Genomic DNA, 25,281 nt, shown 5'->3' on the forward strand with positions numbered 1-25,281 from the left:
ATGCTACAAAATTGAAGTGTTCACTAGCAGTCTATCTGCTAAGAGGCCCTGTAGTTTTGTTTTAAAAAGTAACATGTTTGTTTGGAAAGACTTCATTTCCACAAAATTGTGGCCAGTCAATTGTGCCAATCGTGATTGGCATTTGGTGTATTTTGATAGCAACAAAATCTTTAGTAAGTTCAGGTGTCTGAAAAGTAGAAGCTTAATCAAGTTTCAACATCCTCCTCCTTATTACAAAAAAAAAAAAAAACCTTCTATAATGCTTCAAATGCCATATAATTCAAAGTGTTTCACAAGTCATTTTTGCCAATGTTGAAAGTGTTCAACTTCTTCACTAATGATTAAACAAAAAAAAAAAAAAAAAAAAAAGGTGATAGAAAACTTGCACTGATGAAGGGTAAAGATTGGGTCACCAGTAGCGTTCCTGAAGACACCGTGTATCCTCCTCCCTGGTGGAAGTTATTTTCCTTAAAAGTATCTAGTTGCAGTTGTCCTTACACTTTCTCCTGGAATCTCAACAGAACAGCTGCACTGGAAGTAAAGATCAAGAAATGCCATCTTATTCCTTTCACACTGTCTGGTACCTGGAAAATAACCGAYGACTCAGTGCTAAGTATGTATACCACCCTTCTTAAATGCATAATATTACTGTCTTATGTCAGCTCTATAAGAGAGCTGCTTTTATGTCTGTGAAAAAGTTTTAGGCAAATAGAAGCAGGAAAAGCTCAGAAATTGGTTCACTTATTTCAATACTTTAAATTATAAAACATTCGCAAATTTTAAAATCAGAATAGAGTCAATCTTCAGTTATGATTAAAAAGTCTTTAGAAGAACTAAGAAAAACTGGCTGGTATAATGAAATACACCCATTTACAAAATAAATAATTTATTTTTTTTTCTTCTTTTTTTTTAAGCTTCCAGGAAGCATTTGCAATGCATAGGAATGCAGGAATGCCTCACTAAGTCACAGTGGCCAAAGTCTTTGTATGTGGAGAAGGAAGGAGTTAACTGGGAGTAGTGTTTTGATTGAGGAATCCACCTCTGTTCAAACAACTGTTCTCCACTCTGAGAGACTTTGGATCCTCTGAGATTATGCGCTATCACTTTGTGCTGCCAATAGCTATAAATTATCTATGTATTTCTCCAWGACCAAGGCAAAAGAAGATATTTTAAGAGATTTTTTTTTCTTTTGCCCAAGATGCCATTAAAGCCTGCAGAACTATGTATAGGGTTCTGTAACACAAATGTGAAATCTTGTAACAAATCATACAGATATCATTAAAGGCTTCATTAAAATACTAATTTCAATACACCTAATGTATCTTGCAGACCTTCTTCAGTATCTCTGGTCATAAAGGAAATGGACAATTTTAATACAATAGTAGCATTGAGAATATACGCTGTAACAAAAGAAATTAAAAACCTGAAACAGGAGGATAGCTCTTCTTATACGTTGAAGTACATTAAAACATATTCAGGAAAATATTTTAGAATGTTTTTACTGTTTAAAAGCCAGTATTTTTACATCAATTCTCAACTTATCTAAAATGTCACTGCGAACAATTTACCACTGGTCACGTTATTCTAGACTAACTAAACTAACACAATGAGGCCTCTCCAAGCTTGAAGTTCCACCGTTTTATACTTTTAATCTCATTTATTAATTTCCTTTTCTTACCCAATCTTCTTTCATTGATAAATATTACTAGCAGTAGAACAAATACAGCAGTGCAGTATATGACACATCTTCCTAAACAAGTAAAACCTGTTAAGACACAGAAAGGAGTAAATTAGGCAGTCCTTAATTAAGGACTTGCTTTTGCAGTAGTAAGATGCAGTTACACTGCAAAAAGAAATATGAAAAACAAGATAAAAATAGCTTAAAAAAATACACCTAAGAGCCTGATGTTAAAATATATGAGGAATAATAGAGGCAAAGTTGAATGCAGYGTTAAAGACAAAACTGATCTGGTGATGAAACGAAAGAGAATGTAAACAAATTATTTTCAATACAGAAGAAAAAGCATTTTTKTCTTTGTTGGGAAAGGCAAGAAAATTCTGTAACATTTTTAACAGATTGGATTGAAATGCAGATAGTCTAGCTGATGAGGATGTTCTTTAAAATATTTAAAAGAATTTTGATATGATATTGTTTCAGTTGCTGTGACTACTACAAGGTAAAAATCAGAAAGAGTTGTAAATGTTCATTAACTGATGTTTAAACAATGGAATACTACTCTACAGAATAGGTTATGCAGTAACTATGTGTATTAATTTCTTTGGATTATGGAAAGGTGCCAGAGAATAGTTTTTGGAGTGCCTCTCAAGATAATACMTCTCCTATCTGCCAAGCACAGTCTTTCAAGCAACAGAAGGATAAAATACCAAAAATAAGATTTTACCTTGAAAAGACTCTTCTTTAATTTTAGTACCAAAGAACTTTAAAGATTCTTACTGTTTTCTGCTGACTTAAGTCTAGATATAATTTTACTGACTGATTAGATTCAAACCTAAGATATATGCCAAGTAGTAACTGCTCCCCATTTAGACTCAATTCAATCTGACAGTCAGTAACAGAGAAAAATAGCAGAGATTAAATCAAGCATGGCTTGATGAGTAATAAACAACCTTCCAGAACACCAAATACTTCCTCTATTCTTTGCATAGTCTTTCTGCGCATTGCTGGATAAGAGGTACCAACATACTTAAACCAACATAAGGATGTCAACAGAATCAGTCAAACTGAAACCTGTAAATTCATTTTGTAGTCTCAAAATCTCACTGAGGACATTGGGGAGGTCGAGCCCCATGCTAGCATTTAGAGGATTAAATTGGCGTAAGGGTATGAGGTCAAAAATCAACACTGGATTTCATAAAGTTTACAATGATCWTAAGATTTGACGATAATTATCTCCAAATTATTTTTTCACCTAATCCAAGGAACTTTAACAAAAATAAATTCTAGTTCTATTCATTTGAAATTACTTTGCAATGTTTGTTTACTTTTAAATTATTTTTCTACTTCACCTTCATAGATGTAGTTATTTCAAAATATTTCTACTACCACCTTGTTTCAATGCTACAACACATTTCTAGATCCATTGAAATGCCAAGTAAATCCATTAATGAAGAAATTAATGAATGTCCTTGCTTCATAGGCAAGGCTTCACTACAGGGTGTTAATTTGTTTTCTGCAATTGCACATCRTACAAGTACTATAGAAAGCTATTAATACAGTCATTTTAAACTGCTGGAAGTCATTTTTAGCTTTGATCACATCAGGTATTAGTGTCAGAGTGATCACTATATTAATGCAGATTAATATATACATACATATTCCTGCTTTAAGGCTCTGTATTCTATTCTTATTTGTCTAAAGAAAAAGAATGTTTAAATATGCTCTCACTCTTTGAAGTACTAAATTTAGACAGCCCCACATTTAAAAGCACCAAGGAACTAGCCATGATTATTTTAGTCTCTCACTCTTTCCCACTTGTATAATCAGGGGTAATTTAAAACCAATATATAATGCTTCATACATCACCAGCTGAAATAGGTTTGACATTTTAAAGAATTTAAATTTACAATGGTGTCAYGCGTCATTAACATGAGAGTTGTTTTGTACCCTGAAATCCCAATGATTTACCTCAAGTCTCCTTGACACCTCTCTGAGATCCAGCTGCTGGATATGAAACAGAAGGAAGAGCCATTTTTGAGCATTGTCACGCCCTACGCATCACAAGATAGAAGCTTTCAGATTTAAAGCATGGATGTCAGAACAATAATTAAGAAAGTAGATGCAAGTGTTCTCTTAGTTAAAATTGTTGTCTCCTTAAATAGTTAAAGCCTTTAGGCTTCAACAAGGCTAAAAATAGGCTGAATGGGATGTTACAAACATCAGTGATATTCAACATTGGGCTTGAGTAACTGATGAGACTTTTAGGTACTTCTGGTTGGCCTCTGCTTCCTTAGACAGTTTAACAAGGGCTTCAGTGATGGTTATTTAGTGGTATATTGTAATATACATAACAAATCAGTTCACTGAATTTTTAATTGCTATGATGGCACAAGCATCTATGCAATTATATATATTCCTTCCAAACACTTTCAATGATCAACTGCAAAAATCTTTGTTAATAGTTTAGAATGATGACCAAAGTATATGAAATTATTGGGAAAACGGTGGCCTACTTAGGATCTTTTTCCTAACTCAAACTACAGAGAGAATGATGAATAGCTGAATCCATTCATTTAAAAATTTCCTAGCAGCCATATTTATATATGGCTAAAATGTTATTTCCTTTGTGTGTCTGTACATAAGAATTTTTATATCAGAGAATAAATAGTATGTAAGATTGTTAACAGAAAAAGTGAAATGTTCTAGCACAGAAATACAATTTGCAGGGTTTCACTTTCTACCTGAGTCAAACTATGAGCAAACAACGTGATAGGTGAATGTAAAATTATTATCATTCTGGAATACAACAAAGGTGTCATGCGGATTGAGCAAACAAAAGCTAGCATGAAACCAGTGTGACTGAAATAGTTTCTAAACCAAAGCACAGTTGCTTTAACCACACTTTTCACTAACATTATCTTTTTGAAGTTTTCAATTGAATCAGTCATGTTGTGTTATGTGACCTGACTCCTAATACAATGTGACAGGAAAAAAATGACACAAGGCATTTGCTATAGATYAGTCAGAAAATCAAAGACAAGAAACTTTTGGAAAAGCATCAGTAATAAAATAATGCATAACTAGTCTATTGTATAGCTTGTGGAATGTGTATAATGCATTTTYGTTCTTTGTAAGTGCTCATTTGCAATATCTTGCAGACAGAAACCCAAAACAAAATGATCAACAATTTGTCACTTGCCTATTTTAGGCAGTTTTGAGGCATATTYTGTGTATTTAAATTCTGTTTGAAGATGTGTTTTTATACATGACAGCAAGATTGTATATTTTCCTGAAACATTTAAAATGAAATTGTAGTGTTTACAACAGGATGAAAATAGGTGTGATTTCATTAAAGCAAGGCGGTAGTAGAAATATTTTGAAATAATGACTGTATCCCAGGTAAAACTGTACAGTAGTTTCCTTTCTATCTTCTGGTATGATGTAATCTGGAACTAAAGTGAACACTTGCATGTTTGAGAGTGGGAAGCACATATGCCCTGCCACGTGAGCCCTGCTTGCTGTATGCTGAGTACTAGCACTCAGTATGCTAAATACAAGCATAATATTCCAGATTAATCAACATAGCCACAAAGTGTTTGCCTATGTAGAGCAGCATGAATAAGATCTTCTTTGCTTGCCCTTAGCTTTCCTGCTGAGACCATAAAGAAATGCAGAAAAGCCTAAGGTAGAAATACAGTATAAGGCTTCAAGCAAATAACAGATGTTTGCACAGTGGTTTCTCAATTGTGATATACTTTGTTTGAAAACAAACATCCTAGGCACAGGCAATACTTATTACCTTGTTTAGTGCAGAGATGATGAAACAGTTTCTGAAACTGTTAAAACTGGATGTTCAGTTCGAAACACGAGCCATTTATGAGAAATTATTGACTTTCATATTAGATTGCATATTCATTCGCTGTCTTTATATTTAGACACATTGTTTCACTAACACCAAATTACCAGCCTCTTACTATTTAACTTACTGTGACAGCATTGTTGTATGGGCCATAAAAGAATGAGATATTCTCAGCCATTGCTGCTGCTATCTGCAGATATTTAGTTTTACAGTTGGAAAATTGCACGAAAGAGTCCCTAATTCTAGTGAACTACACTTAAAAGAACGGTTTGGGCWAAGAATTTTTCACCGTCATTGGAGATCATAGTTTAAGGTGCACTTGGAGGCTAAGGGTCAAGGTTAGGGTCAGGGGTAGGCTTAGTGGAGAGACAAAGATGAGAGCAGTAGCATGAGTTCATCTCAACTTTGTTCGTTTTAGTTATGTCTGAGGATTTTAGGCTAGGGCAATTAAATGGCCTATGGTTAGGACTGGCATTTGGAAAGAGAAAAAGAAATGATCTGCRTGATTCATGGCTCAGTTGAGACCGCAGGCTTCAGTCTAGAGTAAGGGCTAGGTTTGGAATAGAAAAAACAGAGGCCTGTTTCCCAAGTTGTACCAGAGGGCTGGCTACCAAAGGAAGGGGTATGCTGCAAAAATAATTTAATTCTCTGAGAGTTTCCTTCTTTGTCATGGAGGAGGGMTCTTTGTTTAGGGCTAAAGGAGGAGCCTGGGATTAGGTTTAATTTTAGGGCTATTGTTGGATGATTAAACAAAATGTAAACCAACAAAAAATGTCAAGCTGCATTTGGAGCCCCTTGAAAAAAATGGTGACAAAAGGCTGGATGGGATCTGTCTGGATCAACAGCCCCAAAGTTTCCAGTTGAACCACTCACACAGTTTAATTCCATAGCTTCCATGTAACATACACTGTAACTTGACATGAGTGACACAAAGTTCAGAAAAGCAGACTACTGTCTTCAAAACATCTGTCCTATGGTTCACTCCTATAKATGTCTGCCAAAAGCTGCCAAGAGTGGAATTATATGGCTCTTTTCACTAATGAACTTCAACTGTGATCAGAYATTACAGATGGAACGGGACTTGTCTATCTGTACTTACATCTTATGTGCATCCTGATAATGTTATTTAGGCAGTGCCCTGCCTGTGGCAGTCTGTACAGACAGTCATGTTGGTGTCCTGTGCACGTGCGGGCAGGAGTGTGTCTCTGGAATATACACTCAGCCTAGGTACTCACCAAAACTGCAAGCAGCAGGCACATCCATGGGACTAGGGTGGAGAGTCATCCAGGCTCTCAGAGCACAGCCAGGTAGACCTCAGCTTTCCCAAGTCCCATCCACTGGATATAGCACTTACCTGGTGATAGAAGAGAAGAGAAAGAAAGAGAAAGGGAAAGGGAAAGAGGAAAGAGGAAAGAGGAAAGAGGAAAGGAAAAGAAAAAAATCAAGGAGCCACAGACAGTAAGTCTTCGTTTATGAGAAATAAGTTAATAAAGGTAATATTACTGAAATCTGATGAAAACGATTTGATTGGTAACATTGCTTATAACCTGTTAAATGGATAGAATGTATAAATAAGGTGGGGTATGGTTGCAATCTGTATAAGATGTATCATAGTTTATTTGGAGTTACTGATAAATCAAAACCATGGGATACTCAACACAAAGACTGTTTTATGCTATCTGGAAACAACCTGAATCAAAAACAGCCTGAATCAAAGGAGGAAGGGTAAAAATTATGAACATTAAACAAATATTTTCCTCTAAAAATGGTCTCCGAGTGGTTTTGAAAGAGAATTATGTCATCATAAGTCATTTCAATCTATGAAATAAATTCTGAAAGCCATTAGAAAAAAAATTAGAATATCTGAAAATGTTATATGCCCTAAAACCATTCCCTAAGGCTACAAAAAAAAAATCTGATACATTCAGCATGAAGTATTTTGGACTCCACTAGCATAAGAAAGAGAAAATCTTTCTTGCACTGGAATTCTGGAAATGTTCAGTTTGCAGGCTGTGATTTTATGTTGTATGCACCAGTGGCTGTAGTCCAAAGAAATACTTTATCTTGTACTTTAAAAGAGCTTATTAAAGCATATAGGCATTTAATATGTTAAATTAATTAAAGTTGAAAATTAGAGATAGAAAAATCAAGAAATTTGAAGGCCCTATGGGAATAACCGATTAGATGTCTAAAGAAAGTTAATAAGGAAAATAGACAGCTTTGACTAAATGCCCATTTTGGTTCCGTGGCTAAATAAAGCCATCTGTTATAAGTGAAGGAACAATAAATTACTACAAACAAGGAAAATAATAATCAACACAGTTGGAACTTAAATGAAAAGATATCCAGGAAAAAAAAATGTAAGAAAACTAGCAACATCAGGAAAAAAATCACAGATTATCAGGACTGCAGACACCACAAATAAAAACATCCTAGAACAGCTATAGACGTGTTATTGAACAATCAGAACTAACGAGAACTAATCAGGAAGAAGTAGTAGTGCTAAGTAAATATTTCTCTTCTGCATTTGAAGAGAAGGTTGGCKTGTGTGTGTCATAAAAATTTGCTGTCATAAAAATTTGGTCGGGGAGTATATCAATACACAGGAGAACATTAAATAATATAGTTAATTAGTCCATAGTTAATATAGAGAGATATTACAGAAGATTAAAATTATGTCGATACTGATCCAAGACTGCAAATGCATATTTATATTCTACCACAAATTCACTTTAAGCAGGTGACCCCAGTATTTGTGGYTTGGACTTCATTTGTCTAACTTCAGGCATTATATTTTGTTTGCAGTTTGATATTGAGCTATGACTTTAAAAAAAAAAACCTCAGACAATTACCTCAAAGTATTCATTGGGTTTTGTCTTCTTTTTCTTTTTCTTTTTTAACTTCTTATGAGTTAATTTATTTTAATTATTAAAGATAAGTGAAATTTCATAAATTCATTTGAAAATACAAGCCATAGAGCTTTTTTTTTTTTCTCTCTCTCTCTTTAGATGCTTTGATATGTAGATCTATGATGGATCTATTACATATAAATTTAACCTACATGTTGAACAGAGATTCGTCCCGCACTCTCCAGGAACGCCTAAGCACTTAAAGATACTGAGTAATCTAGTACTTCAAAAGCTTCTTGACCATTTCCTTACATGTTTTTTGCATGCCTTTTCTGTAGAGGTAAGGACATATGTCCCTTCTAGGAGGACTTCACATAGACTTTCTTCCTTACACTTAAGTACGGAGCAGTTCAACATTGGCAAAAATGCTGCCATGTTGGGTGGTAATTCACTTATTTTCCAAGATATCTTCCTCATTGTTTAAATAGTGGAAAATCTATTTACTGCAACTTCTCAAGTCAAGGGATATTAGCAGCTATCCTATTAGTAGCTAGATTATGGTTTTCTAGGTGATATCACTTCCCTTTCTGCCACCTCTTCCATGTAACTAGGTAATGAGGCACAAAACACGCAGGCAAAGAGTCTGATGTAACCAGATGGGTGGGCAACCAAATTCCAGAAATCTTACATATCTATGCATATCACATTAGACTATTATCTACATTTTTAAATGACTTTTTGTTATGGGGCCAAATCAGGACATGGTCTCCCTTCCCTGTCCTATWATCTGTCAAATTCAGGCAATTCTTCTTGTCTTTCCAAACACAAAAGTCCTGCATTCCCAGTGGCCAATTGGCCTCCTAGTGGGAGACACATACACCTAAGCCTCCCAATACTCTTTCCTGAGATAAGGGAGCTATAGATTAGATTTCTTTGCCTCTCGTGATACAGTGTGTTTGTAATTCATTTCCCTGGCTTTGAGGATGAGTTCTCCAATAGCAGACCTGTTTCATAGAAGCTGGGTATCTTCAAAGAGAGCTAGGAGAAACAGATCAAAGTGTAATAGAGACATCTTTTGTTTCTCATTAATTCTTTATACCTTCAGTAGTTGATAAAATTCATCATCTTTACCTTCTATAGTCAATGAAGCAAGAGAGAAGTACTTTCAGATAGTGATCCATTTTATTTTATGATCCTGTCTTAGCCTCCAGAAATGCTTGCTATGCATGTAATAAATTATTTAATAGGTAGATACATAGGAAGATGATAGGGAGATCTTTACACTGTATGCTTGATTTTGGAAAACTAAAGTTATTAGAGATGGATTCACATCTTAACTGCAACAAACTGAGGCACCCTAGAGATCTACCTCAGATATCTAAATTAAGAGATCAGGACACCTCTTTAGAAAACCATTAACATAAAGAGCTTGTTGTCTTAGATGATCTGGATCACTTTCTTCATTTTCTACTTTCCCATACTCTTTTATCCCTTCCCTTCAAACTGAGGCTGTGACCAGTACTTAAGTGGATTGGGGAGGGAGAAAGGTTATTGTTAAAATGTAAATCTGAAAAGTTGCTTCTTAATAACTAAGGTCTCTTCTCCAGTTTTGCTGTTCATATTTGAGGATCAAAACTGACTGTCAAGAGATACACCTCCATAAAACTCATGAACGAGTTTGCTCATCATCGAACAATCGCTCCTAAAACAGGTTAGTGGTTGTTGTATTCCTAGAGCTGAAGGATTTTATTGCAGGAAAGTGGAAGATGACAACTATATCCACAGAACCAGAGAGCCTGACCTTTCTGTTACTCAAGGGAGTCTAGTCAAGAACAATTCCATTGAAACCAACAGAGAGAGAGAAGAACAAAAGGGTATGAATGAAGAATGAAGAACTCTGAAATGTCTTTCTATTGCAGTGAAGAAAAAATAAGATCATAAATAACTATATCCATTTTTAGCAAAACTAATTAAAAAGCAATAAAGACATTCTTTCATGTTTCTTGTATATAATAAAGGTTTTAAAATAGTTGAAAATGTTACAACTTAGTTGCAATAATGGTCTGGAGTTCTTCTGAAATGCTTCCCACATCAAGTTCAAATCATTGCCACTGTGAGATTCCAAAAGGATGCAGTAGGTAGGAGGGCAAGTGAAAAAGTAAAAATCTATAAAAAAGTCTGCTAAAAAAAGCCTAAGACAAACCAAGTTATCTGCACTGTCGCGTTCTTGAAATAAAATCCCATCAGTCTAAGTTAATGGTTCCTATTAAATGTGGTTAACAGCTAAAAATGGAGTAGAGAGTTCATTTCTTCAACATTATAAGCAGTCATTGCACATAGTAATAAAAATAGAAAGAATGACTTCAGGTTTTTTTTTCACCCTTTGAATTGAGTTGTCACCCATTAACTTAAAGTTCAAAGCACAGTTCGTTAATATACTGTCATTGATGTGTGACTCCATTATCAAAGCTCTTCAAGATGAAAATTTTCCATATTAAGCTSCCCATTTTTTTATAAAAATTGGGGAATGTACTTTAGGTCTACTGAGTATTCAGTCTTATAATGGTGCRAACTTAGATATTTTCTGTTTTATTTGTGTCTTCACTATATAAGTTTCAAATTGGCATAAATGTACATAGATGCCTTCAGAATATGCATATATTTATTTATATAGGGGGATTTATTATATAGGGGGATTTATAAAGGGGAAAACTAGAAACAGACTGCAGTCGAATTATACAAATTTGCTATTTTTTACTTAAGCTACCTCTTGCAAATAATTTCACATTTCATCTATTAATGTGCGAAAAGAAGGAGGGGAATACATTTCAGAAAATATAGAGGATTAAAGAGGATTAAATATGACTGATTCAAAACAGAAACTTTCATGCATTGCATTTATCCTCTCTAAATGAGCAACCCAAATGGCAAGAGCTGTAAGGCCAAAATGGTTATCCTGTTACAATAAAGATATTCCTTCTCATGCTGAACTGAAATAGTTCTGTCACTAGATATGGCCCCATCACAGAGCGTGATACATCAGAGAGAGCTTCATGATAACTTTAATTTCTGGCAGCTGCAGTAGGCCACAACTGCACATCTTCTCTCTTGAAAAGATAAATTAGCCAATGGATTACCCTTTTATGACTACRGTTAGCCATTTCTAGCATTGAAGTGTAATACACAATGTAAGAGCTGTTCATAGGTTTTGAAAGGTCCATCCACACACAGGGGAAATGAGTTTTGCTTAAAAAGAGCTACTATAGTAAGAATTGCCTTTGAAGTGCATGACACTTCAGGAAACAATTACTTAGTAACTTGTTTACTACTTAAAGTGGTCTTTAATGCTCTATTTTGATTTACTTAAGTTCAATAAAGATGTATTAATAACAATAAAGATGTAATATTAACATGAAAGATAAGTCTTTTTTATATTTTTGCAGTTATTTTTTGTTTGTTTTTATAGATATAGTGATGTTTTATAATTTAGTATACTAGTATAAATTTTCTTTGGATAAACCCTCTCCTAAACTAAAGCAGTTACATACTAGATAGAGTATTAGTCATACTTCAACTTTTGGTCACACAGATTTGTATGGCACAAAACTTTGTGATATGTTCATATGTCAAAAACATACCATTAGTAATTAAATCGTAGCATCATATTTCTATTGTTAATTGCTCTACTTACAATGAACAGGAATTAAGAGGTTTTTTTATTTTTTTTCTCTTTATCAGCTGCTCTTCATCACCTGCTACACATGGCAGTTTATACAGAAACATAGAATAGGAATCTCCTAGAATATTTTAAATATGAGAAAGATGGAAGAGAGGAGGAAAAAAAATTGAAGTTAAGCACATTCAAACTTCATTCAATAATTTTTGTTGGAGAACTATCTCACAGTTACTTTTATATTTTACTTCATACCCGATTTACAGAGATATAGCAACCTAATCAGAACAGCACTGATGCTCCATATGCTGAAACTAAAGAGACCATATATTCCCACAGATCTGATGTTAAGAGATTCAGATACCAGCAAGACTCAAAGAGGAAGTCAGTTATGAGGATTTTGCTTTATGTTATGTTATATTACAGCCACAAATCAGAGACAATAAACTAGAAAACACTAATCAAAATACCCTAAGGGGTTGTCAATTATTTTTCCTTGGACAGACATGTGCTTCTCCACAAAAAGATCTTGCATCCTTGAAAATAAGTGACATAGTGTGGGAGTTACGAAAATACTGTGATCCAAGAACTTATTAATGTCATTCAGAAATTTAAAGGACTTTAAGATAAATCAAGATTTGATCTAGTTTAAATATAGCTATTAAATTTTAACCAGGAATATAAATAGAGCAAAATTTCTTTATCTTAAACACCCTTTCATTAAAAAGTGTGGAGTAGGAATTTATCTTCTAAGGAAAGCAGGACAAGTCCATTTGAGTCAAGGATGAAAATTCTGCTTAAAATATCAAAGACATTTTTAAAAATGCAAACAAAAAYAAAATACATTTGAAAATAGTCAGAAGATTTAGATATTCAAATGAGTTATTGGAGGCAGATGGGTTGTGATGCTCAGTCTCACATAACTCAGWTTTTCCCATATGTACGTGTGTGTGTGTGATGGTGATGGGGTTATGATCTTTTTTTCCTCATTTTTCTTCTCAGCAGATACAAAATGTAAGTCTACACTATGTATACATCATGTAAATCTAGGCCTTTCTTGAAATAGAAATTACAAGCTCCGTTATTTTCTATTGGTAAGGCAATAGAAAAAGAAATTTTAAATGTTGCCCATAGATTTATATAAAGATCAGGACAATATTAGCAAGGTAATAATGTTGTCTATTATTCCAAAAGCCAAAGAGATAGAAAGATAAAAATAAGCACATACTGCATCTTTGATAGAATGACTCTTGATTCTGAAGTTGTAACACTCTAACATGTTACCAACCATCTGTGTTTCAATTTCATATAGCTTTATTTGTCTACCTATTTGTCTACCATGTCTACCTTCAACAATTAACTGCTCATTTTTAATCTAAAACACAGTAACTCACTTTGAAATCAATGGAACTATTTCCAACAACTTTAGAAAGCATAGYCTTTCCCTGTTTCACTAATGTATATTTACAAAAACAGGTATCTACATTTTGGATGAAAGATACAAGGTTAAAACGCTATCYACCCAGAGAAGCATTTCCCTGCTACTGTGTAGACGAAGCCAGTGCTTCTTTGACCACCTAGATGTAAGAGAAAAAAGGAGGTTCATATGCAATGGTGATTAGAACCACATTTGCGGGACCATGTTCTGAGTTTTGGAGTATGTAAAAGGGCAGGTGACCAATTTGTTCATTTTTCTATCCTTTGAATGAGCCAACCAATTAAAAATGTATGTTTCCTCTTCTTACAAAAGAAAAGGAAAAAAAAAAAAAAAAAAAAAAANAAAAAAAAAAAAAAAAAAAAAAAGAGCCATGACAGTTTGTGCAGATTTGCAATTGGCTCCACTATTAGGATACATCAGTAACAGCTCTCAACCTGTTCTCTAATCATTTTATGTAAGACCCTCGCAGAGGTGAGGGACTGTTAGTGGGCAGCCAAAATAAAGGCAATTTTGTGAACTATAGTGAAGACCGTGGGATGCTCAGTACCCTGGAGATACAGGGTTATGCTAGAGACAGGGCTGAGAAAGGCTTCCCAATGCTTTGCTTGTTTGGGTTTGGGGCAGTGTTCTGTAAGTGCAATTATTCCTGGTTTAGCAGTAGTCCTCTGCCTTGCCTGCCTGCTGAGCTGCTGCTCTTTACACTATGAGGAATTATCACAGACATTTCCTGAGCCATAATTGTTAATGATAAATAGACCTGGCTTGCTGCCTGGTTTAAAAATATGTTTCTGTCTCTTGCTGTAAAATATCTGCTGTATTTATTACCAGTGTGCAACCTTTTTGAGAGACATGTGTTTGCCTGMATGAGAATAAGCCACTGACAGCACTACCACACAAAATGTGATTCCTAGTCAGAGAGAGATTGAGGCCAAGAGCAATTTTACTGGTGATATCCTTAACTACCAAAAAACATAACTTCATTAGAAATGACAAGAATGATAGCTATCAATAACTCCCTGATTCCTAAGCATTCAAATCAGCAGAACTAGCATGAGCTGGTGCTGAAGGAACAGTAATGAAGTATAGTGGGTTACAGACATACAGGGATGCCACAGGCAGAAAGAGAAGTTTTGAGTCTAGATTCAGACCTGAGACTTCATAGGTTAAATCCGGAAAGGGCTCAGAAATCTGTGCCGAGTCCTGTCACACCTTGCTGAAATTCTTGTCACTTTGAATCAAACATGGCCTGAGCCAGGCTTTCTCGGGGCAGAGAGATGGAGGAGGATAACACCAAAAACTACATCTTGAGTGGAGAGCGCAGTGGGAGGCAGGACCCAAACCCAGCCCTTTCCAGCCTGGCTCTAACAGAGAACATATCCCAACTCAAGCATTTGGACGCCTTTCAGTACTGTTTTGGGGTCAGTTCTGGAACACTTGGTCTGAAAGATTAATTAAGATCCATTTCTGAAATACAGAAATGGAGATTCCCTGTAATCTCATTGCCATTAACAGTCATGTMGCCAGGAGCTGCTGTTCACACTTGCATGTATCTGTTGTGAAGTTTAGGCAAAACGAGTGTGTTTGAGAAGTACTTCCTCATGCACAACTGAGAGCCTAGCAATATAACTCTACTTCAAATAATAATTAAAAAAAAACTCTTGGAAGTGTGTTTTATCCAATGTATRTGTATGTGAATTACAGAGTTCAAATTCCTTCCTCACCTGCTATATACTTTGTTTGCTATGTGTGAATATTTATATTTCTATTTGATCTTACTTGTCATACTTTCACAAGTGTTCACAAGCATAATGAATTACCTGGGGCCAATCAAGCAAGCCATTTTGATTAAACTAAAAATCACTGACATTTTTCTCATATTTTATTGGCTAAACTAGGTTCTGCCATTTTGTTTTGCCTGTTTCTTGTTCCTGAAAAGACACTCTTACAATATTGTGGGAACTAAAACTACCCTCAGGTTGTATAAAAGGAGTATATCTGTATATTTATTTTGAGAAGATTCTGGATATGTAGTGTTTATTTCTAGTATTGCTGAAATTTGTCCTGCTTTTCAAATTTTATATATTGGCTCCTTCATATTGATGAATTTCATGGGATACAGAAAGATAGTGGGGGATGCATACTATGTGAGTTAAAAAATTCTCCATATATTTGGAATGTAAATACCATTATATTCTGATTTTTTTCAGGATCAATTCACTGTTCTTGTACGGAGCATATTTCGGATGATTTTATGATTTAACTAACTTCATTCAACTAACTTTGCATAAAAGGGAGAGATCTTTTAAAATGTGAAAAGATATCTGAGAAACAGGGTCTCCTAACATACAKATGGATATTGCCTCTCTTTCCTAACTCATTTTCAGCACAGCCAACCTTAAAAAGAATCATCCAGTGATTTAGAGCCTTACTTTGGGATTAGGAATAACTAGATTCCATTTTTCAGCTGTGCTACAGATATCCTGTATGACCTTCAACACTGCACCAGAGGCACCTCACCAATTGGAAACACAAGACTGAGAGGTTTAACTGGAATTCAGTCTGTCTGAGTCTGGGCTTTAGCCTCTCTGAGCCTCAGGTCCCCGTGTGTGAAAAGAAGATAAATTGACTTCCCTGCTTCACAGTGATTTTGGGCAGACAAATTCATCTCAGACTATCAGGTATTGTGAGGTTTATATAAGTATCTTTACAAAAACATATTTGCACTTCTTTTCATCTCTAGTATACAGTTCTTAAAGAACTGGAGATAAGATATTGTCATTTGACATAGCAAAAACTAGCACCCATGAAATTCTGGTTTCTGCTTCTTCCCATTTGGCCAGAACGTGATGTCTATTCCATATACATGGGCAGCTTATTCCAGCAGCACGTATGTGTTTAATATTATAGGGATACATATATTTAATTTCTGGTGAGTAATTAGGCATATTGCTAATTACATGATATTATAAAGATATTATAGAGTCCAAGCAATACATTTACAATCTATACCTTATACGAGTTGTATATATACACTTGTATATATACAAGTTCCCAGACATATTTATATACACATCTCCTTACAGTCGAGCCTGAATTCACTGAATTCATCTGTTCTAGTGGTTGTGTTTAACTTCACTGAGACTAGCACTTAATTTTTACAGTCAAGTCTACCGAGTGCCGGTTTTCATCTACAGATATAAGGTAATACCCTTTTTTTTCTTGTCTTTAGTGGGGAAGATGCCAAAATTTCAAAAATTAAGTCTTTTTTTTTTTCCTGGCGGGGAATCCACTCTACTTTCTCCCAAATTTGAAATGTAAATCACTAAAATACCAGAAATGTGCCTTTCAGCTGGCTACCTTCTTTATATTTTAAATAGGTATTTTAAATTAAAGAGACAGAGAGAGTAGCTGTGGAAAGTTAGAGGAACCACATTAAAATGTGAGACAGAAATGAGTTCCATATAAAAATTGTCAATAGTCCAAAATCATTTTAGTTATAGACGTGTAATTACACATGCAAATAAAAATTCTGGGTATAATTATTCAAATGCACATATTTTGCAGATATAGTTTATGTGTCACCTTTTGAGAATTGGCTTCTGGTTATCATGTTGTGTATCCTACTCTAGTCAAAGCAACCATATCCAAACATGATTTATGTAAAATAAGCCAAACCTCTAGCAGGTAAATTAGTATCCAATCTCTTTTTCAGGCACTTGTGGTCATTATTAAATGCTGTTAACTTAAAACAGCTACTTGCTTGGGTATTTGTAGTATTCAGTAGGAAAAACAGAACTATATGTTTTCTGCGTTTAGTCCTAAGGTCCTTAAAAAAAAAGTCATCTGCCATTTCAACTCATTTTTAAAATGTTTTTTTTCTCATTCACACACAGTCCTATGGAGAAAAAAAAACTGTACAGTTTTCCATCCAAAGTTATTTGTAAATGTTCTCAGTGTAGTTTAATAAAATCCAATTAGCTGCCTGCCTGAAAATTTTCTTGGCCTAGCTTAACATTCATTGCAGTCACAGATGTAGTGGACAGGTATATATATAAAAAAAAAAAGGAAAAACAATGAATTGCAACAATTACTTAATTGTTGAATGTCAGACCCTCACAGAGAGGACTGCAGTACCTTCACTAACAATTGTGTTCTARACAGAGTTCCAAGTAACTTTGTTTATTAAGCTTGATTTGAAAGCATTACTTTTTTGCAGAGCACTGAAACAAGATGCTAACCCTCCTGCTACAATCACGTATATATGAAAGACAGCATCATTTGAGAGTGTTAGAATTTAGTTTAGCTTTACATAACACAATTCAGAACGTAACAATGTGACACAACACATATCCTGTTAGTAAGAGGAGTCACAATAATTTCTAACTTTAAAGATAACATTAATTCTTAATCAGCTTTTTGCTCCACTAATGAAACTTTGGATAGTTTCTTGTTCAGGCTGCTAAGTTTAATGAGTTGCTCTCAAGTTTAATTAGGTTCCACAAAGTACCTCCTTGAATTTCTGATTTTAATGAAGATTTATGTCATTTCTTAGGTTATGTTTCACATTGCCTCAAAGTATAAAACACTAAAGAAAATTGAGAAGTAGTTTTAACTTTTCAGTGATAAAAGGATAAAAACTGGGGTTTCTTCATCAATCAATCTCCCATTTTTAGGTTCAGCTCTTGTTTAAGGCTTAGTTGAAATGTTTTTGCAAATCACATCATTTATCCTTAACAAACACCAGYTTACTTAACAAGGAGTCCTAGAAGGACCTCAACATAATGATATATTCCAATGTGAGGATTCTTACCAGGTTCTAAAGTGCATATGTGGGAAAAACTCTGATTAATTGCTCACCACCAATGTTCTGATTCATAAAAGTAGTTAATATTATACTCAATCCCAGTATTTATAGAACATGTTTAATAGTCCAGTAAGGATTAAAAAAAAAAAAAAAAAAATCAATATTTTCCAGAAAAACAACAAAGCCCACAGGAATTTTCATTTTCTTATCATTGAACAGGAGGTCAAAATATTAAATTAAACATCTACAGCATTCCACAAAATTTTCAGATTCATATACATACAAAATGATGCATTTGGCTGTCATTAAAGCAGCCTGTCTTCTCTTGGGGAGCAATCCAGCTTCATATAGGAGATCTGGGAATTAAACAAAATAAACCACATAGGATTTGTGCTTGCTGATTAGTARAGAGAGCATCCACAGATCATGCATTTGCTTTATTTCTAAAGATCCAGAACATTTTGAAGAAATGGATTCTGACAATGATACAGGAAATATAGTTTTCCCCATGTATCTCAGAAAYTAGGCTTTGAATTATTCATTCATTTCTTTATATAGTTATAGGACTAACAACAACATTGGTAGGCAATGAATTTAGTTCAGATGTGTGGTTTTCTAAAAGAAGGTTTTAAAATGTATTTTAAATGATATGGCATAGGAAAAGTGCTTGGAGGTATACTTGTGTCAATCTGAATTACCTTCGGCTCTAGGAAGAGTGTGTCAGATTTAAAAGAATATAAGAAGGAAGAAGCCTCCTGATTTGTTTTCTGAGAGTACTGATGGGAGATGAGGAAGTCCTTAAGTGTTTGCTTTATCAGAATGTCAGTTACTCTCGTACGGTCCAAGTACACTTTCCTTTACGTCCCTGGCTAGATTGTTTCCTGGATTTCGGTTTCTGACGCAATTCTCCATGCTAGATAGTACGTCAGTGCATTAGATGGGAAACTAAGTAAATCCTCTATTGAGTAAAGTATATGTATAAGCATAGAAGAAGCATCATAAGGAGCCAGCATTAAGAAAGAGTCAAGACCATGGAAATCTCTGGGGTTTATAGCCAAGAGAATTACTTACAAAAAAAAACCAACTCATTCCGTTGAGCATTTTAGTTAGAAGACTAACAACAAAAGCTTACCTGGGTCAAATTTAGACATATCTCGATTACCAATTCAATAACAGCAGATTTTGGTATCTTTGAATTAAAATTAGCCTCTTAAACAGAATAAATAGCTTTTCATCACTTTGGACAACCAATGGATGATTTCCTACAGCTGCTACAAAAATAACAGTGTATAAAGATAAAAATGTTGTCTGTACGCAAGTGGTAAATACATTTTTTCCCAGTTGCTTTATTTTGGCTTTAGATCCCCAGGATATTCACCGTGATATCACTCCAGGTCAAATTGCCTTTAATACTCTGAGATCACATTTAGTTCATAGATAACAAATAGTAGGTGTCACAGAGGTGAGAGTAATTCACTGAACCAGATAGCTGGAATCAATTAGTAGGTATATATAGAGTTACTGCTATTGATAATGAGGTAATTGCAAATTTCTCTGTGTTTAAATGAAAAAAAAATGCATTTTTGGCACTATACTTAATGTATTTAGGTACACTACACAAACCAAAGAATTTAAAATATATTCATGTCTCTATTGCTTTAGGAASAAAAATGACTATGTGTTTGCCAAAAATATTTTTGTTTACTAATACTATAATGTGTGGTGCAAGGTCTTTGATGTTTTCTTTCTAAGTCTTCAGAAACATACATCTATTAATATTACAGTGATTGCTAAAAAGGGAGGGATGCATGAAGCTGAGTTCATCTGAACCCAATGAGACTCTTTACATGTTCAAAGCTAAATATGTATGTCTTTGAAGGTCTGAGATAAAAATCAAATTTTCACCACTCAAAGAGCATTGAAAAACATTTGCATKGTGTCTTTGGCAAGAAAACTTTTTACTTTTTAACTTCGGTACTTTGAGATAACTTGAAACAATAACTATTAAATACTTCCAAAACACTGAAATACTTCTAAACTTTTCTGTGAGAACAAACGCAGAAAACTGGCTATGTTTGTTTCTTTGATGAGCAAAAGAAAYGATCTCACATGTTTCTGCTAAACTGAAAGAGAAAAGACTTTGCTTTCATTTTCAAGTTAGTATTAATACCTTTTTGTTTTGTGTTTTGTTTTTAATTCCTACAGACAGGAATTTTAGTTCCTGCAGGCACTTTCAAGGCCTTTCAATTATTTAACTAGAAAAATGTGTGATGATGTTCAAGATTTAGAAATGACAGTGTGACAAACCTACTCACAGTAAGATCCACTTCTATTGTAATATTTAGCATCTTTGCCAGGAAGGTCTGTAATATTGTCTGTCTTAAAGCATGAGGTCTTCCCAGCTTTCACTTCTGGAGCATGAGGGAAGGGTCCCAGCCTGCACCTTAGATTGGAAGCTATCTGCAAAAGGCTGGTTTCTTGTTTTCCTCGTCACCCCACTCTTCAGCCAACTAACTTTCTGCTATAGTTACATCTAGGCAGATGCAGAGTTGTTGTTTTATCAGGAGTGTCCACTGAGCACCAGAAATATTTAAGGTGCTTGCTTAGGAAGGAGCCAGGAATCAAATATATGCAGAGAGAATATGTTTTCTCATATATGTTCTCCTCCAGATTCTGAGAGTCAAGAGGTGGAAGCTGTATGCAAACCCTTGCATTTTACAGCTATTTAACACCTCATGGAAACTGCCTGAAGACTTGTGGACCCTTTTGTGGTCATATACAATGTGCTTAGGCAGAAAGTTTCATAAATKAAATGACGCATCAGGAGAAAAGTACTTCCTCTTATTATTGTTTGGATGTATAACCGTTTGATTTTCAATTGACTAGTTCTTGAGCTATAGGATTAATAATCACCCTTTTGCTATCTCCTGCTTGCCATTCATGACTCTCTCATATTCACCATCCATCCACTTGTTCTTTTTTTTCTTTCCTGGGTTCAAGCATCCAAATATACTTAGCCTTTCCCAGAATTTAACTATTCAGTGCTTCTGGTAAACTTATCTAGTAATTTCAGTCTTCCAATAATTTATGAATAATAATTTCTAATTGTTACAATTACAGTTTGCTTATTAGCATGGTGACACATGAGAATTTCTTCTACTCACATCACAAAGGACACATGGCAAAGCACAGCAGTAACAGAGTATCTTATGAAATGGGATCTTATACAATACGCATGTGTATATATTGCCATGTTTGAGAAGACCAAATGATGAAGATGAGGCTATGGCATTAATCTGCTTTCTAGTAAAAGTTCCTTCCATGAGAATCTGCACTGGGTATTGTATAGCATGAATGCAATTTTCTGATCCTGTGCACGAGATGCACCTTAAATCAGGAGAAGAGCTACTGGCCTCCTCACTTAGAGTGCAAAGTGCCAGCACCATGACTGCTGAGCAGAAACCAAGAGCAAAAGTTTCACTCTTCACTCCTTAGTAGTACAGGAACTTGGCAGGATTTAGACAATGTTATGTATCCAGGCACAGAACGGAAATCATCTTACCATTTAGCTGAAAGCTCTCTCAAATTAAACTGTTATATTCAATAACTTAAAGTAAAAAAAAAAAAAAAAATTACAATGACACAAAAATATTCTGTGAGCAAAAGGCAAAAGTTCCTTGTTATTTTTGGGAAAGGGAGCAGGAAAGTTAGTTCCTTTTTAAATTTCAGACATCTGGTTTAGAACAATAAGTTTAGAAAACATCAAATAATGTCAAAAGGTTGCAGCTGTCAAAAAAATAAACACTGTAGAAGACACTAGGTTGAGCTTCATTAAATAATAGGAATTATTTGTGAACTTGTCACAGAGTGCACAGGTAGGCAGAAATGAGATACTAGAAGTAGAGCAAAGCTCACTGGAGTATTGTGAAGCAAATGTCAGGAAAATTAATTCCTGACATTTTATTGGAACGTAAGAAAGACCTTGAGAAGTACGTCTAAGTCAATAATGTTAGCAGAACATTCTACACATGATGAATCTTGATGAATCTTTACACCTAATAATAATTGACATGAAAGTGAACGGAAAGTACATCAGTATGCTGTGATAAGCTCCAAAAACCAAAAACAATTCATAATCCTCATCAGGAACTAAAGAGAAGTTAAATTTAAATTTAAATCTATTCTTTCTCAAAATCCAAAAAGATAGTTCTTTCCAACAGAGAGAAGATGAAAATTAGAAAGGAAAATGACTGCTGTGATAGACCTACGCTGTCACCAAAAAGTGCTGTTTCAATGAAAAGTAGAGTGTCATTGGTACAAGGATAAAATGCCAGATGAACAGTGTATGCGCAGGGCTATAGTTCCGTGATCACTGCCATCTGAAACATCCGTCTGTGAAAAGTGATCCAGGGCTCTRTCACCCTCACTGTCAAAAAGTACTTCCTTAAGTTCCTGTGGAACTTTTGGTGCCTCACCTTGTGGCCGTTTCCTCTAGTCCTATCACTKTCCACCACTGAAAAGAGGCCGGCCCCTCCTCCTCCCTGCCTCCCTTGAGGTATTTATAGACACTGATCAGGTCCCCCCTCAGCCTTCTCTTCTCCAGGCTGAACAGGCCCAGCTCCCTCAGCCTTTGCTCACAGGGCAGATGTTCCAGGCCCCTGATCATCCTGGTAGCCCTGCGCTGGACTCTCTCCAGCAGCTCCACATCCCTCTTGTMCTGGGGAGCCCAGAGCTGGACACAGTGCTCCAAATGTGGCCTTACCAGGGCTGTGTATAGGGGGACGATCACCTCCCTCGACCTGCTAGAGATGTTCTTCTTAATGCATCCCAGGATCYTGTTGGCCTTCTTGGCCACCAGGGCACACTGCTGCCTCATGGTCAACTTGTCATCCATCATGACGCCCAGGTCCATGACAGAGCTGTTCTTCAGAAGGTCAGTCTCCAGGCTGTACTGGTGTCTGGGGTTATTCTTCCCCAGGTGCAGGATCTTGCACTTGCCCTTGTTGAACTTCATGAAGTTTCTCTCCGCCCAGTTGTCCAGGCTGTCCATGGGCTGGGATTCCAGAGGACTGCCTTTGGTAAACACTGAAGCAAAGAAGGTATTCATAACTCTGCTTTTTCTGTCTCTTTCTTAACCAGGGCACCCACCCCATTCACCAGCAGACCCATGTTTTCCGTAATCTTCCTTTTGCTGCTGGTATATTTAAAAAAGTTCTTGTTGTCTTTAACATCCTTTGCCATATTTAATTCCAAATGTGCCTTAGCCTTCCTTGTCACATCTCTGCATTCCCTGACAACACTCATGCCTTCCTCCCAAGGGGCCCGTCCTTTTCTCCACATTCTGTGTACTGCCTTCTTCTGTTTGAGTTTTGCCAGGAGCTCCTTGCTAATCCATGCAGGCCCCCTGCCCCCATTAACTGCTCGCCACACACCTGACTTCTTACTCATAGGGATGCATGGATCTTGATCTTGGAAGAMGTGCTGCTAGAAACTAACCAGCTCTCTTGGGCCCCATTCCCTTCTAGAGCTCTAGCCCATGGGATTCTTCCAAGTAGGTCTCAGAAGAGGTTACATACAATCCTGCGTCCTTCTTGCTGGATCCTGAACTCCACCAACTCATGATCACTGCAGCCAACGCCACTCCCTACTTTCACATCTCCAACAAGTCCCTCTTTGTTAGTASCAGGTCCAGTAGCCCACCTCTCCTCACTGGCTCCTCCGCAACATGTGTCAAATAGTTATCATCAATGCTCTGCAGGAAAAGCTTTGTTTCTGCCTGGTTTTGAACCAGGGACCTTTTGYGTGTTAGGCAAACGTGATAACCACTACACTACAGAAACCTGCATAATGAGGTAATCATTACCATCTATATGATAATATAAGATCATATATTATCTATATGATAATTATAATTAAAAAYCAGTTATAATTAAAATATATTATCAAAATCAATCATAATTAAAATGATTATCAATGGTATTCAAAATAAAATCAAGAACTTTGACTTTCACTGCATACCTGTGTGCCTCTCAACCAGTTCAGAGATCTTTTGCCTAGTTAAAAAAAAAAAATCATTTTGAAATGAAACAAACTTCCTCGAAAATTTGTCAGCCTGCCGTATGTCTATAAAGCATCCTTTATATGTTTTTACATGGCAATTTAATGAAAAATGTTAAAACAGAAGTAAGAATTAGGTATTAAAATATGCTATCGTGTCATCCCTTTACAAAACATAACTCTGCTCTGATGTAAGATACACTTATAAATTAATACATAATGTCATGTATGTTATCTAACATCTCTTATACTCTGTCCCAATCTATGCTGCCTATATTTTGAACAGCTCAAATTGAACATTTATCTTATATTTAAAGCCCCCACAAAATCCAAACTTAATGTTATTTTTATTGATTTTCRGCTTTTTCTTTTTTTGTGTGAAAGAGAAGAAAATAATTTATATTCATCTCTACCCCAATTTGAGTTTTCTGTACCTAAAGTGAGCAAGTCTACAATGTCATGACAGTACATCTTGCTTCCATGCAGAACGTATCTAAATGCAGCAGCTGTTCATATCAACAAAGATACTACACAGATACAACAACAGATGCTATCCAATAATCATATAATTTGATTAACTTCTGATGCAAAGGCATAGGTTCTGGAAAAACAGATCTTCAGTTATAAGAATAACCTACATCTCACAAAATAAAAGCAACTTTTTAGTGTTTTTATGATGAAAAGTATTTATAGATTCTAATAACCTAAATTTTTAGCAGTTCTTTCAGTAAAGATTTTGTTACTTAAAGAAATTAAAACACTGAAATAACTTCTGCTAGTCAGGTGATATTACAAAAACTGCAGATTTCACTGCTCCCATTCAGTTGTTGCCTAACACTAGCAGTGCCTGCAGTCTGGAGGTGTCTGGTATTTCAGTCCAGAGTGATTTCTAGATCCTGAAAACCTGTTTCTGCCCAGATGAG

General features: G+C 35.4%; 1 non-coding gene across 1 annotated transcript; it reads right to left on the reverse strand.

The window, feature by feature from the left end:
• Window positions 1-24,068: 24,068 nt before the first annotated feature.
• TRNAV-AAC lies at window positions 24,069-24,141 on the reverse strand. The gene has a single exon. It is a non-coding gene; the product is annotated as a tRNA-Val (tRNA).
• Between the last annotated feature and the right edge of the window lie 1,140 nt (window positions 24,142-25,281).

This window comes from Nothoprocta perdicaria, unplaced genomic scaffold (genome assembly GCF_003342845.1).
Source record: "Nothoprocta perdicaria isolate Ctin4 unplaced genomic scaffold, notPer1 scaffold_13, whole genome shotgun sequence".
Lineage (NCBI taxonomy): Eukaryota > Metazoa > Chordata > Aves > Tinamiformes > Tinamidae > Nothoprocta > Nothoprocta perdicaria.